Below are 14,423 nucleotides of genomic sequence, written 5' to 3'. Positions count from 1 at the left end.
GATGTCAGGAGTAGAAGGACTGGTGTGTGAATCGCAGCTGAGTCCCTTACCAGCCACGTGACCTCTGGTAAGTTAATTCTATAAGCCTGTTTTTTCAACTATAAATTGGGGTGCTCTTGACCTCCTAGAATTAAATGTGAGGAATAAATGATCCCTTGGCACTTGTTATAGTGAGTAGGTGCCTACTAAGTAATAAAGATATTTTCCTGTGCAATGTTGTGAATTATGGCTTTCCTGTTACGCCTTTAAAAATTCCTTTAAATAAAAAAGCAAAAATAAAAGTAAACAATTTCACACAAAATAAATAAAAAATCAAAAAAATAAAAATAAAAAGTTCCTTTTTTGGTCATGCTTTTTAGCCAGTTAGTTGAGGATCTTACCCTATTCACAATACTTTAGCATTGTGAGGAACCTGCTTGATTTCAAATAAAACACTTAAAAAGAGATGAAAGAGAGAATATGAACTCTTGGTTTATAAGTCCTTCCAATTTCCAATTCATGTGCATTAACCGTAACATTAGATAATAAAAGTGATTAACAATTATAATCATGTATTACCTGTAAGCAATTGTTAAATATACAGAAGCACCCACTGGCTATGTATGTAAAGTAGTACTCATGGGTAAATTAATCGATAACAAGGTTATGAAGAGAAAAGGCTTCTGAGCCATCAAAGTAGGTATTACAAAGTTGGCATATCAAAATTAGTGTACTTTACTCATACCTAGGCCTTCAGAATTTCATTCTGTAAGTCTCTTTACTCATTTTAAATACTAATTTGGTCATATGGATCCCCATTGCACGAGTGGGTAAATTAGAAAGGGGGAATAGGTGCTAGAACCATAGCCAAAGGATTGTCTAATAGCCGGACAAAAAAGGAAACACAAAAACAGTTGTGTGAACTCAACAAGAAGGGTATATAGTCTGGCATCATTTGGGATTAGATAAAATTTTTTATATATCATATCAGCCCTGGTTGCTGTTTTATTAATATTATACTTCCACAATAATGGTATTCATAATACATCAAGAAAAGACTGAATTATGTTGTCTCTGTTTTTATAAAAGTAGACTATATACTTTTATGTTTCCACCCCAAAACAATCAAAAGTTAAAAAGTTTTAAAGGCCTGGTGCAGTAGCTCATTTTTGTAATCCCAGCACTTTGAGAGGCCAGGGCAGAAGTATCACTTGAGTCCAGGAGTTTGAAACCAGCCTGGGCAACATAGTGAGACTCAGTCTGTAGAAAAAATAAAATTTAGCCTGGTGTGGTGGCTCATGCCTGTAGTCCTAGCTCCTTGGGAGGCCAAGGTGGGAGGATTGCTTGAACCTGGGAGGTCAAGGCTGCAGTGAGCTGTGATAGTGCCATCGCACTCTAGCCTTAGCAACAAAAACACTGTTTCAAAAAAAAAAAAAAAAAAAAGGCTTAAATAAAGAGGAAAAGTTTGAATTTTTTGGAAAACTGCTTCTGTAAAACAACTCAGTTTCCTATTGTGCTACATAAATGAAGCATCACCTTGTTAAATCTACACAGTTTTCAATCTCTTCCATTTCTAGCAGTGCAGTATACAGCAAATTCATCTTTTTTTTTTTTTTTTTTTTTGATAAGGGGACAGGGTCTCACTCTGTTGCCCAGAGTGGAATACGATAGCATAATCACAGCTCACTGTCGCCTCTACCTCGCAGGATCAAGTGCTCCTCCCACCTCAGCCTCCCAAGTAGCTGGGACTACAGGTATGTGCCACCATGCCTGGCTAATTTTTGTATTTTTTTAGAGATAGGGTGTCACCATGTTGCCCAGGATGGTCTAGAACTCCTGGGCTCAAGTGATCCACCTGCCTCAACCTCCTAAAGTGTTGGGATTATAGGTGTGAGCCACCACACCTAGCCAGCCAATTTTTTTTTTTGTTTTTTTTTTTTGAGACAGAGTCTCACTCCATCGCCCAGGCTGGGATACAGTGGCACAATCTTGCCTCACTGCAACCTCCACCTCCTGGGTTCACACCATTCTCCTGCCTCAGCCTCCTGAATAGCTGGGACTACAGGCGTCCGCCACCATGCCTGGTTAATTTTTTGTATTTTTAGTAGAGATGGGGTTTCACCATGTTAACCAGGATGGTCTCGATCTCCTGACCTCATGATCCGCCCACCTTGGCCTCACAAAGTGCTGGGATTACAGGCGTGAGCCACCGTGCCTGGCCCAGTCAACACATTCTTATGTCATGGTTACTATGTACCAGTGACTAATATATACTATACTCATAGATATGTTCAGTTGATCCTCACAACAGCCTCATGGGGTACATTTTAAGTCTATATAGTTGAGGAAACAGAAGCGTATAAAAGTTAAATAACTTATCCAGTATTTCACTGTCAGTAGGTAAAAGAACCAGGTAGTGTGGTTCTAGAGGCATGCATTTAACTACTGCACTATACTCTGTAGGACTCACTATTTGATCCTCCTGGATGAAACACTTTTTATTGCATTGTTGGGCCCACAAAAAGTAATAAAATTTTCCAAGAACGTGCATGCAAGCTCTTATGTTACTACATAGAATTAATGTTTATCGTGTAAGTGTTTTAAGCAGTCACAAGTAAACTCAGGAATTGAGGTTTGTTGTTGTTGTTGTTTTCTGAGATGGAGTCTTACTCTGTCACCCAAGCTGGAGTGCAGTGGCATGATCTTGGCTCATTGCAACCTCTATCTCCCCGGTTTAAGCTATTCTCCTGCCTCAACCTCGTGAGTAGCTGGAATTACAAGCATGCACCATCACACCTGACTAATCTTTGTATTTTTAGTAGAGACGGGGTTTTGCCATGTTAGCCAGGCTGGTCTTGAACTCCTGACCTCAGGTGATCCACCTGTCTTGGCCTCCCAAAGTGCTGGGATTACAGCCACCTTGCCCGGCCCCTGGAATTTGTTTTGTTTTGTTTTGTTTTTGTTTGTTTGCTTTTTGTTTTTTGGGTTTTTTTGTTAGTTTGTTTTTTGTTTTTTGATACGGAGTCTTGCTCTGTCGCCCAGGCCGGAGTGCAGTGGCCTGATCTCGGCTCACTGCAATCTCTGCCTCCCAGGTTCAACCAATTCTCTTGCCTCAGCCTCCCAAGTAGCTGGGACTACAGGCATGTGCCATCATACCCGGTTAATTTTTTTTTTTTTTTTTTTTTTTTTTGAGACTGAGTCTCGCTCTGTTGCCCAGGCTGGAGTGTAGTGGTGCATCTCTGCTCACTGCAAGCTCCGCCTCCTGGGTTCATGCCATTCTCCTGCCTCAGCCTTCCGAGTAGCTGGTACTACAGCCCCCCGCCACCACGCCTGGCTAATTTTTTTGTATTTTTTTTAGTAGAGACGGGGTTTCACCGTGTTAGCCAGGGTGGTCTCCATCTCCTGAACTTGTGATCCACCGGCCTTGGCCTCCCAAAGTGCTAGGATTACAGGCGTGAGCCGCCACACCCAGCAGGAATTGGTTTTACATGAGCAAGCAATTAAACAATTGGAAACTATCAAAAGTGACCAGATAGGCTGGGTGTGGTGGCTCACAAGTGTGATCCCAGAACTTTGGGAGGCCAAGGCAGGCCGATTGCTTGAGACCAACTGGAGCAATATAGTGAGACCCTGTCACCAAAAAAAAAAAAAAAAGTTTGCCAGGTATGGTGGTGCATGCCTGTGGTCCCAGCTATTTGAAAGGCTGAGGTAGAAGGATTGCTTGAGCCCAAGAGGTTGAGGCTGCAGTAAGCTGTGATCACGCCACTGCATTCCAGCGTGCGTGTCAGAGCAAGATTGTGTCTCAAAAAAAAAAAAAAAAGTGACAAGATGATTTTGAAAAATAATCATCTTCCCCACCTAAAAAAAAACGCTTGAAAATGAATAAGCTAACTGTTAAAATTACATGGATATATTTAATTAGTATTTTACCCAGCTGAAAAGAGAGTTCATGGATTAAACAACAGATCTAAAGACATTATCCAGAAACAAGACAGAGTATATGTAATTATAAGAGATGTGGAGAATAGAATGAAAAGGTCTGAGACATGTCTAATTATAGTTCCTGAGAGAAGAGCAGAGAAAGTAAGAGAACAGGCAATATTTAAAGAGTCTAAGAATTTTCCAGAACTGATGAAAGACATATACCTACTTGTAATATGTGAATTCATAATACAGAAAGTGCAATGTTTACCAAGCAAAATAATTAAAATGAAATAAATATACTCAGATTGATTTCACAATACCAAAGACAAAATATCTTTAAAAGCTGTCAAAAGAATAAAAGAGGTCACTTAACAAGGAAATGGCAAATGGACAGCAAAATGGATGTAATGTTACTTAACACTAACAGTGGAAACTAGAAGATAACTGTCAACCTAGAGCTGTGTAGTGGCAAAACTATTTCCAAGCATGAGGACAAAATAAAGGACATTTTCAGATAACTAAAAACAGAACAAAGTTGGAGGACTCACATGTCCTAATTTCAACTTATTACAGAGCTACAATAATCAAAACAGAGTAGTACTTCATAAGAATAGATATATAGAGCAAGAGAAAATAATTGAGAGTCCAGAAATAAACCCTCACGTTTACAATCAATTGCTTTTTATCAGAAGTGCCAAGATTATTCAATGGGAAAAGAAGAGGCTTTTCACTAAACCGTGGCAGGTCAACTGGGTATCCATATGCAAAAGAATGAAGCTGGATCCTTACCTCATACCATATACAAAAATTAACTCAAAATGGATCAAAGAATAAATGTAAGAGCTAAAACTCTTAGAAGAAAATATAGGGCTAAATCTTCATGATCTTAGATTAAGCAACAAGTTTCTTAGACACTAGAAGTATAAGCAACCAAAGAAAAAATATATTAGACTTCATCAAATTTATAAATTTTTGTGCTTCAAAGAAATCTATCAAGAAAGTTAAAAGGCATCTGCAGAATGGGGGGGAAACTCTGCAAATCATGTACTGATAAAGTCCTAGTATTCAAAATGTATGGAGAACTCTTACAACTCAACAATAAAAAGACAACCCAATTTTTCAAATGGGCAAAGGATTTGAATACACATTTCTCCAAAGAAGATTTACACATGATCAATGAGCATATGCAAAAGTGCTCGAGGCCAGGCATGGTTGTTCATGCCTGTAATCCCAACACCTTGGGAAGCCGAGGTGGGTGGATTACCTGAGGTCAGGAGTTCAAGACCAGCCTGGCCAACATGGAGAAACCCTGTCTCTACTAAAAATACAAAAAAAAAAAAAAAAAAGAAAGAAAAGAATTAGCCAGGCATGGTGGTGGGCGCCTGTAATCCCAGCTACTTGGGAGGCTGAGGCAGGAGAATCTCTTGAGCCTGGGAAGCGGAGGTCACAGTGAACCAAGATCATGCCATTGCACTCCAGCCTGGGCGACAGAGTGAGACTCTGTCTCAAAAAAAAAAAAAAGAAAGAAAAAAGAAAAAGAAAAGGTGCTTAAGGTCACTAACCATTAGGGAAATGCAAATCAAAACCACAATGAGACACCACAATCATTAGGATAGCTCTACTTTTTTAAAAAGCAGAAGTTACCAAATGTTAGCAAGTATGTGGAGAAATTAGAACCCTCTTACATTGCTGCCGGGAATGTAAAATGGTGCAGCTGCTGTAGAAAACAATTTGGCAGTTCCTCAGAAGTTAAATAGAATTACTGTATGACCCAGGAATTCCACTCCTGCATATATACTTAAGATAATTGAAAACATATGTTCAAACAAAAATGTGTGCATGAATATTCATACCAGCATTATTCGTAATAAGCAAAAGGTGAATACAACTCACATGTTCAACTAGTTAGTAGATTAAATGTGGAATGGTCATACTCTGGAATATTATACAGCCATAAAAAGGGATGGAGTAGGCCGGGCGCAGTGGCTCACAGCCTGTAATCCCAGCACTTTGGGAGGCTGAGGCGGGTGGATCACGAGGTCAGGAGATCGAGACCATCCTGGAAACCCCATCTCTACTAAAAATACAAAAAAAAAATTAGCCAGGCGTGGTGGTGGGCGTCTCCCAGCTACTCAGGAGGCTGAGGCAGGAGAATGGTGTGAACCCAGGAGGCAGAGCTTGCAGTGAGCCAAGATCGCGCCACAGCACTCCAGCCTGGGCGACAGAGCGAGACTCCGCCTCAAAAAAAAAAAAAAAAAAAAAGAAATGGAGTAGTAACACATACTCCAACATGAATGAACCTTGAAAACATGCTAAGTGAAAGAAGCCAAACATAAAAGACTACATATTATATGATTCCATTTATATGAAACATTCAGAATAGGCAAGTCTATAAAGAAAGTAGCTGGCAGGGGCTGGGGGCACGAGGGATAGGGAGTGACTGCTAATGGGTACCTGGTTTCTTTCCGGGATTAAAATATCTGGAATTAGAAAGTGATGATGGTTGCACAACATTGTGAATATACTGAAAACTACTGAACTGTACATTTTAAAATGGTGAATTTTGGCTGAGTGCAGTGACTCACACCTGTAATCCCAGCACTTTGGGAGGCCAAGGTTGGAAGATCGCTTGAGGCCAGGAATTCAAGACCAGCCTGGGCAACATAGCAAGACGCCATGTCTAAAAAAAAAAAAAAAAAAAAAAAAAAAAAAAAAAATAGGTGTAGTGGTGAAACCACTTTTGCAAAATTATGACTGAGACAGTGAAAGAGATCTAACTGTTTTCCCAAAGCAGACCTCCTTCTTGCCTGGGGGCTAGATTGCCTCTGTAGGACTGACATTAGCCACAAGATTAGAAATGATGGTTTAGGAGTTATGCAGCTGGAGGCTGCAAGATTCTGACCCTCCCTAAACTGCCCCTAAGATCAGTACTTGAGATATTTTGCAGACCTTGCACTTGAGGGATCAACTGGCACCAGCCAGATCAATTAACTGGCTCATCTGATTTTGTGACCCCCCACCCAGGAACTGACTCAGTGCAAGCAGACAGCTTCGACTCCCTATGATTTCATCCCTGACCAGTCAGCACTCCTGGCTCACTGGCTTCCCCCCACCCACCAAGTTGTCCTTAAGAACTCTGATTTCTGAATGCTTGGGGAGACTGATTTGAGTAATAATAAAACTCTAGTCTCCCCACTCACAGCTGGCTTTGTGTGAATTACTCTTTCTCTCTTTTTTTTTTTTTTTTTTGAGACGGAGTCTCGCTTTGTCGCCCAGACTGGAGTGCAGAGGCCGGATCTCAGCTCACTGCAAGCTCCGCCTCCCGGGTTTACGCCATTCTCCTACCTCAGCCTCCCGAGTAGCTGGGACTACAGGCGCCCGCCACCTCGCCCGGCTAGTTTTTTTTTTTTTTTTTGTATTTTTAGTAGAGACGGGGTTTCACCGTGTTAGCCAGGATGGTCTCGATCTCCTGTCCTCGTGATCTGCCCGTCTCGGCCTCCCAAAGTGCTGGGATTACAGGCTTGAGCCACTGCGCCTGGCCGAGTTACTCTTTCTCTATTGCAATTCCCCTGTCTTGATGAATTGGCTCTGTCTAGGCAGCAGACAAGGTGAACCCCTTTGGCAGTTACCGTGGTACACACCTATAGTCCTAGCTACTCAGGAGGCTGAGCTGAGGTGGGAGAATAGCTTGAGCCCAGGAGTTCGAGGCTGCAAGTGAGCTACAAGGTGCCACTGCACTCCATCCTGCATGACAGAGCGAGTCCCCACCTATAAATATGTATAATAAGTAAATAAATTGTGAGTATTGTGTGATGTGAATTATATCTCAGTTTAAAAAACCTGATGGTTCTACCAACAACAGACTTTCACTAAAGTAATTTCTAAATTATATTCTGAGGGGTACGGGCATGGAGGCTCACGCCTGTAATCCCAGTACTTTGGGAGGCCAAGGCAGGCAGATTGCTTGAGGTCAAGAGTTCAAGACCAGCCTGGCTAACATGGTGAATCCCCTTCTCTACTAAAAAAAAAAAAAAAAAAAAAATACAAAAAATTAGCCCAGTGTAGTGGCGCACACCTGTAGTCCCAGCTACTTGGGAGGCTGAGGCAGGAGAATCACTTCAACCCAGGAGATGGAGGTTGCAGTGAGCTGAGATCACGCCACTGCACTCTAGCCTGGGTGACAGAGGAGACTCTGCCAAAAACAAAAAACAAAAAACAAAAACGTATTCTGAGGGGAGAAGAAAAATGACCTTCAAAGCAAGATCTGAGATGATAAACATAAAATCTAAAGAAATATTGTATAAAATAATAATAAATTTACTTTAAAGAGTGAAAAAACATAAAATAGTGTTTGGAGTTAAAAATGCTGTTATGTATAATAGTCAAGATAAAGCACTAAAATAATAGAAATAATGTAAAACTTTTAAGTTGATAGACTGAAGAAAACTGGAATAAGAAAAATATTAATCCAAAAGCTGACAGGAAAAGAGAAAAAGTGGCCAGGTGCAGTGACTCATGCTGATAATGCCAGCACTTTGGGAGGCCAAGGCAGATGGATCACCTGAAGTCAGGAATTTGAGACCAGCCTGGTCAACATGATAAAACCCCATCTCTACTAAAAATACAAAAATTAGCTGGGTGTGGTGGTGCACGCCTGTATTCCCAGCTACTCAGGAGGCTGAGGCATGAGAATCACTTGTACCTGGGAGGCAGAGGTTGCAGTGAGCCGAGATCGTGCCACTGCACTCCAGCCTGGGCAACAGAGTGAGACTCAGTCTCAACAACAACAACAACAACAACAAAGTGATAAAAATAGAAAACACCAATTAAGATGGTAAAAACAAGTCCAAATGTATCTGTAATCACCATATGAATTTACTAGCTTCAGTAGTTAAAATTGTCAGGTTGGATAAAATAAACTAAAATCCAGCCATAATGCTATTTACAAGAAACAGATCTTTAAACAGACACAAGATGAAAAGTAAAAAGGTGTACTGAGCAAATACTAAAAGTTGGAAGCTATGTAATTAGACAAAATAGGCTGTCAGGCAAAGCATTATAGGAACAAAGAACATAACTATATAATGTTAATTCAACTCACAAGAAGGTGTGAAAATTCAATAATAAATATACACCCATTACAATAATCTCTAAATGTATAAAACCAAACTGAAGACTCACAGGGAAAAATTGCCAAGTAGAAGATTTCAACAAACTGTGTATTTACTGAACATAACAATTAAGCTTGAGTTAATGGCCTTATATAGAGCATTGCATCCCCGCGATTAAAGAACAGACACTAGGCCGGGCGCGGTGGCTCAAGCCTGTAATCCCAGCACTTTGGGAGGCCGAGACGGGCGGATCACGAGGTCAGGAGATCGAGACCATCCTGGCTAACACGGTGAAACCCCGTCTCTACTAAAAAATACAAAAAACTAGCTGGGCGAGGTGGCAGGCGCCTGTAGTCCCAGCTACTTGGGAGGCTGAGGCAGGAGAATGGCGTCAACCCGGGAGGCGGAGCTTGCAGTGAGCTGAGACCGGCCACTGCACTCCAGCCTGGGGCGACAGAGCAAGACTCCGTCTCAAAAAAAAAAAAAAAAAAAGAATAGACACTTTTCTCTTTTCTTTTTTGAGAAGGAGTCTCGCTCTGTCACCCAAGCTGGAGTGCAGTGTGGCGTGATTTCAGCTCACTGCAACCTCCGCCTCACAGGTCCAATCGATTCTCCTGCCTCAGCCTCCCAAGTAGTTGTGATTACAGGCCCGTGCCACTACACCTGGCTAATTTTTGTATTTTTAGCCATGTTGGCCAGGCTGGTCTTGAACTCCTGACCTCAGGTGATCTGCTAGCCTCAACCTCCCACAGTGCTGGAATTGTAGGTGAGAGCCATGGTGCCTGGCCTTAGGACTGCCCTTTATGCCGCATCCCCACCATGGCTGCAGTTGATTGGACTAGAGGCAAGCTCCAACTTGAAGGGGTGGCCTGCCCCTCCACACCTGTGGGTGTTTCTCGTTAGGTGGAACGAGAGACTTGAGAAAAGAGATAAGACAGAGACAAAGTATAGAGAAAGAAAAGTGGGGCCCAGGGGACCGGCGCTCAGCTTGCAGAGGACCCAGGCTGGCACTGGTCTCTGAGTTCCCTTAGTATTTATTGATAATTATCTTTACCATAAAAAAGATAAGGGAGTGGCTGGACAATAGGATCATTGTAGGGAGGAAATCAACAATAAAACATATGAACAAAAATCCCTGTGACATGAATAAGTTTAAAGGAAAATGCTGTGCCTTGAGATGCATATGCAAACTCTCCATAAACCTTTTAGCAGCATTGCTCCAGCAAGTCCCACCTTATTCCTAAAGGCGGTTTTCTCCTTGCTTAGTAAACAAAGCATACAATCGGGTTTTACAGGGAGATGTTCCATTGCCCAGGGAAGGGCAGGAGACAAATGCTTTTTTTTGCAGTGGCCAGATCTCAGCTCACTGCAAGCTCCACCTCCCAGGTTTACGTCATTCTCCTGCCTCAGCCTCCTGAGTAGCTGGGACTACAGGCGCCAGCCACCTCGCCCGGCTAGCTTTTTGTATTTTTTAGTAGAGACGGGGTTTCACCGTGTTAGCCAGGATGGTCTCGAACTCCTGACCTCGTGATTCGCCCGTCTCGGCCTCCCAAAGTGCTGGGATTACAGGCTTGAGCCACCGCGCCCGGCCAAATGCTTTTCTCTTACTTGAGATTAAGAGAATGGTGATGACCTTTAACCAGCAAGCAGCCTTTAGGCACTTGTTTAACAAAGCACATCCTGCACAGCCCAAAATCCATTAAGCCTTGAGTCACCACAGCACATGTCTCTTGCAAGGACAAGGTTGGGGGTAGGGTCACAGATTAACAGCATCTCAAATACAGAATCAAATGAAGTCTCTTATGTCTACTTCCTTCTATATAAACACAATAACAAGCTGATCTCTCTTTCTTTTCCCCACACAACTGGGCCAAGCCGATTGCCTCTCCAAGGAATTTGATTGGATAGCAGGATTTCCCTCTATTTCCCACCCCTGCCATGGTTGATTGGACTAGAAGTGGATCCCCAATTCAAACTGGGCCAATCAAATTCAGTCTTCAAGACAGGGCTCTTCATTGACTTGAGATGTAAATAGGGTGGCCACCTTCTTCTGTGAGCCCAGAGGAACAGAGAAAGCATATCTGCAAGCGGAATCAAGGGTTCCTGCAGAAAGGAAAGACCACACAGTGAGAGGGAGAGACTGCAAGGTAGACTGAACAGAGAGAGAGACTAAGAAGAGAGAGAAATTGGCCGGGCGTGGTGGCTCACGCCTGTAATCCCAGCAACTTTGGGAGGCCGAAGATCAGGAGATCAAGACCATCCTGGCTAACACAGTGAAACCCCGTCTCTACTAAAAATACAAAAAATTAGCTGGGCGTGGTGGCACCTGCCTGTAATCCCAGCTACTTGGGAGGCTGAGGCAGGAGAATTGGTTGAATTCAGGAGGCGGAGCTTGCAGTGAGCTGAGATGGCACCACTGCACTCCAGCCTGGGCAACAGAGCGAGACTCTGTCTCAAAAACACAAAAAACAGGCCAGGCGCGGTGGCTCAAGCCTGTAATCCCAGCACTTTGGGAGGCCGAGACGGGCGGATCACGAGGTCAGGAGATCGAGACCATCCTGGCTAACACAGTGAAACCCCGTCTCTACTAAAAAATACAAAAAACTAGCCGGGCGAGGTGGCGGGTGCCTGTAGTCCCAGCTACTCGGGAGGCTGAGGCAGGAGAATGGCGTAAACCCGGGAGGCGGAGCTTGCAGTGAGCTGAGATCCGACCACGGGCACTCCAGCCTGGGCGACAGAACGAGACTCTGTCTCAAACACACACACACACACACACACACACACACACACACAAACAAAAAACAAAACAAAAAAATTAGCCTCCCATGGTGGCGGGCGCCTTTAATCCCAGCTACTCAGGAGGCTGAGGCGGGTGAATTGCTTGAACCCAAGGGGCGGAGGTTGCAGTGAGCCGAGATCGCGCCATTGCACTCCAGCCTGGGCAAGAAGAGCACAACTCTGTCTCAAAAAAAAAAAAAAAGGCCGGGCGCGGTGGGCTCAGCCTGTAATCCCAGCACTTTGGGAGGCCGAGATGGGCGGATCAACGAGGTCAGGAGATCGAGACCATCCTGGCTAACATGGTTAAACCCCGTCTTACTAAAAATACAAAAAAACTAGCCGGGCGAGATGGGCGGCGGCCTGTAGTCCACAGCTCTCCGGAGGCTGAGGTGGAGCTTGCAGTGAGCTGAGATCTGCCACTGCACTCCAGCCCCATATCAAAAAAAAAAAAAAAAAAAAAAAAAAAAAAAAAAAAAAAAAATTCAGAGACAGTTTGAAAAACAGAGCATGTAACCCAAGATTGAATTAGAAAATGAGAGAGCAAAAGCCACTGAGCATGAGAAAAGATAAGAGAATGGAAACCAGAGAGAGTGATTACCTGGATTCTGATGGCTCTGCAGTTCTTGGTTCCAGTCCTTCTGGAGGTTACCTGGCACCCCTGTTACTTGTAATCAAAAGACTGCCAGTGCACAGTCCCACCTCTATTCTTTGGCTCTAGCCAACACCTCTACCTGAAACCCCACCCTCCCTGCACTACCTCTAATTTTGCGTAAATCCTCTCAATCCTTCCAGACTCTGTTCTTGTCCCATCATCTTGGTGACATTTTTCTCTTATCCCCCCAGCTGCTAGAACTCTTTGAACTTGAGAGAACTTTGTTTGAAAACTCCCTTGTTTGTAAGCAGAAACAACCTGATCTGCCCATCTACCTGCCCGTTCCCCTCCTCCTTGCCATACGGTACCCACCTTCATAGAATTCGCATTCAGTAACTGGATTTTCAGTAGGCTTCTACTGAAATGCTAGGGCTTTTCTGAGATGAACATTTTGTCCATCCAGTGTGCAGTCTCCACAGGGGAAAAACCGATGAATCAGCAGTGGTTTGATGAACTGAAAGCATCCTGGGAATGGTGCTATTAGCCTCACTGAAAATCATGAAAAAGGCTTTAGAAATCCTTCATTTATAGGTGAGTAAATTGAGGTCCAGGGGAAATTTACGCAGCTAGCAAGGAGCACATTTGATTTTGGAGGCAAGACTCTTAGGAATTAAGTATCATGAGTTCAACTCAAGAATGTTTGCTAGCCCGGACGCAGTGGTTCACACCTGTAATCCCAGCACTTTGGGAGGCCGAGATGGGTGGATCACCCGAGACCAGGGGTTTAAGACCAGCCTGGCCAACATGGTGAAACCCCGTCTCTACTAAAAGTATAAAAATTAGCTGGGCATGGTGGTAGGCACCTGTAATCCCAGTTACTCGGGAGGCAGAGGCAGGAGAATCGCTTGAATCCTGGGGGTGGAGTTTGCAGTGAGACGAGATCTTACCACTTCACTCCAGCCTAGGCGAAAGAGCAAAACTGCGTCTCAAAAAAAAAAAAAAGTTTCCTTGTCTGAAAGAGAGGTATCTACCTGCCAACCCCACATCTGTTTCTGCTTGTGCCTCTTGTTCCTGACAGCCACACCATCATCAGGCCAGCTCCTAGCTATCATTCAGACCTCAAATTAGATGTCACCTTTTCTAAGAAGACTTCTCTGACCACCACTTCCTCAAAGTCTGATGCCGCGACATGTAGTATATTTAGTACTATCTCATAAAAGCTTGTCTACTTGCATACGTGGTTTGGCACTCAATAAATGTTTGGCGAGTGAAGGAGTCAGGCATCAGATGCTGTGTGCTGGAGTCCATTTATTTAGGCCATCAATTGAGAACAGCAAGGAAAGTGCCCTAGAGTGGGGAACCAGTCAGCCCACCTTCCCCAGCACCTCCTCCCTGTGAGTTTGAAAGGAACTGGTGGTCAGGTTGAAGCAGCATGCACTCTGGCTCCTGAAGTGAGCTGAGGCAACGGTGCTGCAGATAGCTGTACACTGACCCCTCAACAGGGGCAGTCAAGCCTCCCCAAGCAGTCAGTGAGAGCTGCTTCCTGGGAGCAGTGGGACAGATGTGGAGTCTGGAAGTGGGTCAAGTTGCAATCACAAGGCCACTAGTCCTCACTCCTGCAGATGCCTGCTTTTTCTGTGGTTATTGGGATGTGCTCAGCTAGAGAAATTTCTAATTGATTACAAACTGAATTCCCAGGAGCTCGGTTTGATCCAAGAGTACAAATCCAGCCCAGGCCAGAGATAGGTAAAGGCGCTGCACTAGGCTGACTGGGGCATCAGGGAAAGCTTTTTGTCCTGATTGTAAACAGTGCCCTGTCTTCTCCCAAACCCTTTGGCCTCTAGCCTGACAGATTCTAGAGGGGTTGGGATAGGGGCAGTGAGTGCATCCTAGCCAACCCCACACCCCGCTACCCTGACTGTAATGCCACTGAGATTGCTCTGGCACCACGTGCGGGCCTCTGATTTACTATTGTAAACCAAATACCTTTTCCAAAACCAAAACTCTGCCCATTTGGACCAGTTGTTTTGCTCCAGGGA

Source organism: Rhinopithecus roxellana, chromosome 5, assembly GCF_007565055.1.
Source record: "Rhinopithecus roxellana isolate Shanxi Qingling chromosome 5, ASM756505v1, whole genome shotgun sequence".
NCBI lineage: Eukaryota > Metazoa > Chordata > Mammalia > Primates > Cercopithecidae > Rhinopithecus > Rhinopithecus roxellana.
The sequence above is the reverse complement of the archived record's forward strand: the minus strand, read 5'-3'. Positions refer to the sequence as shown.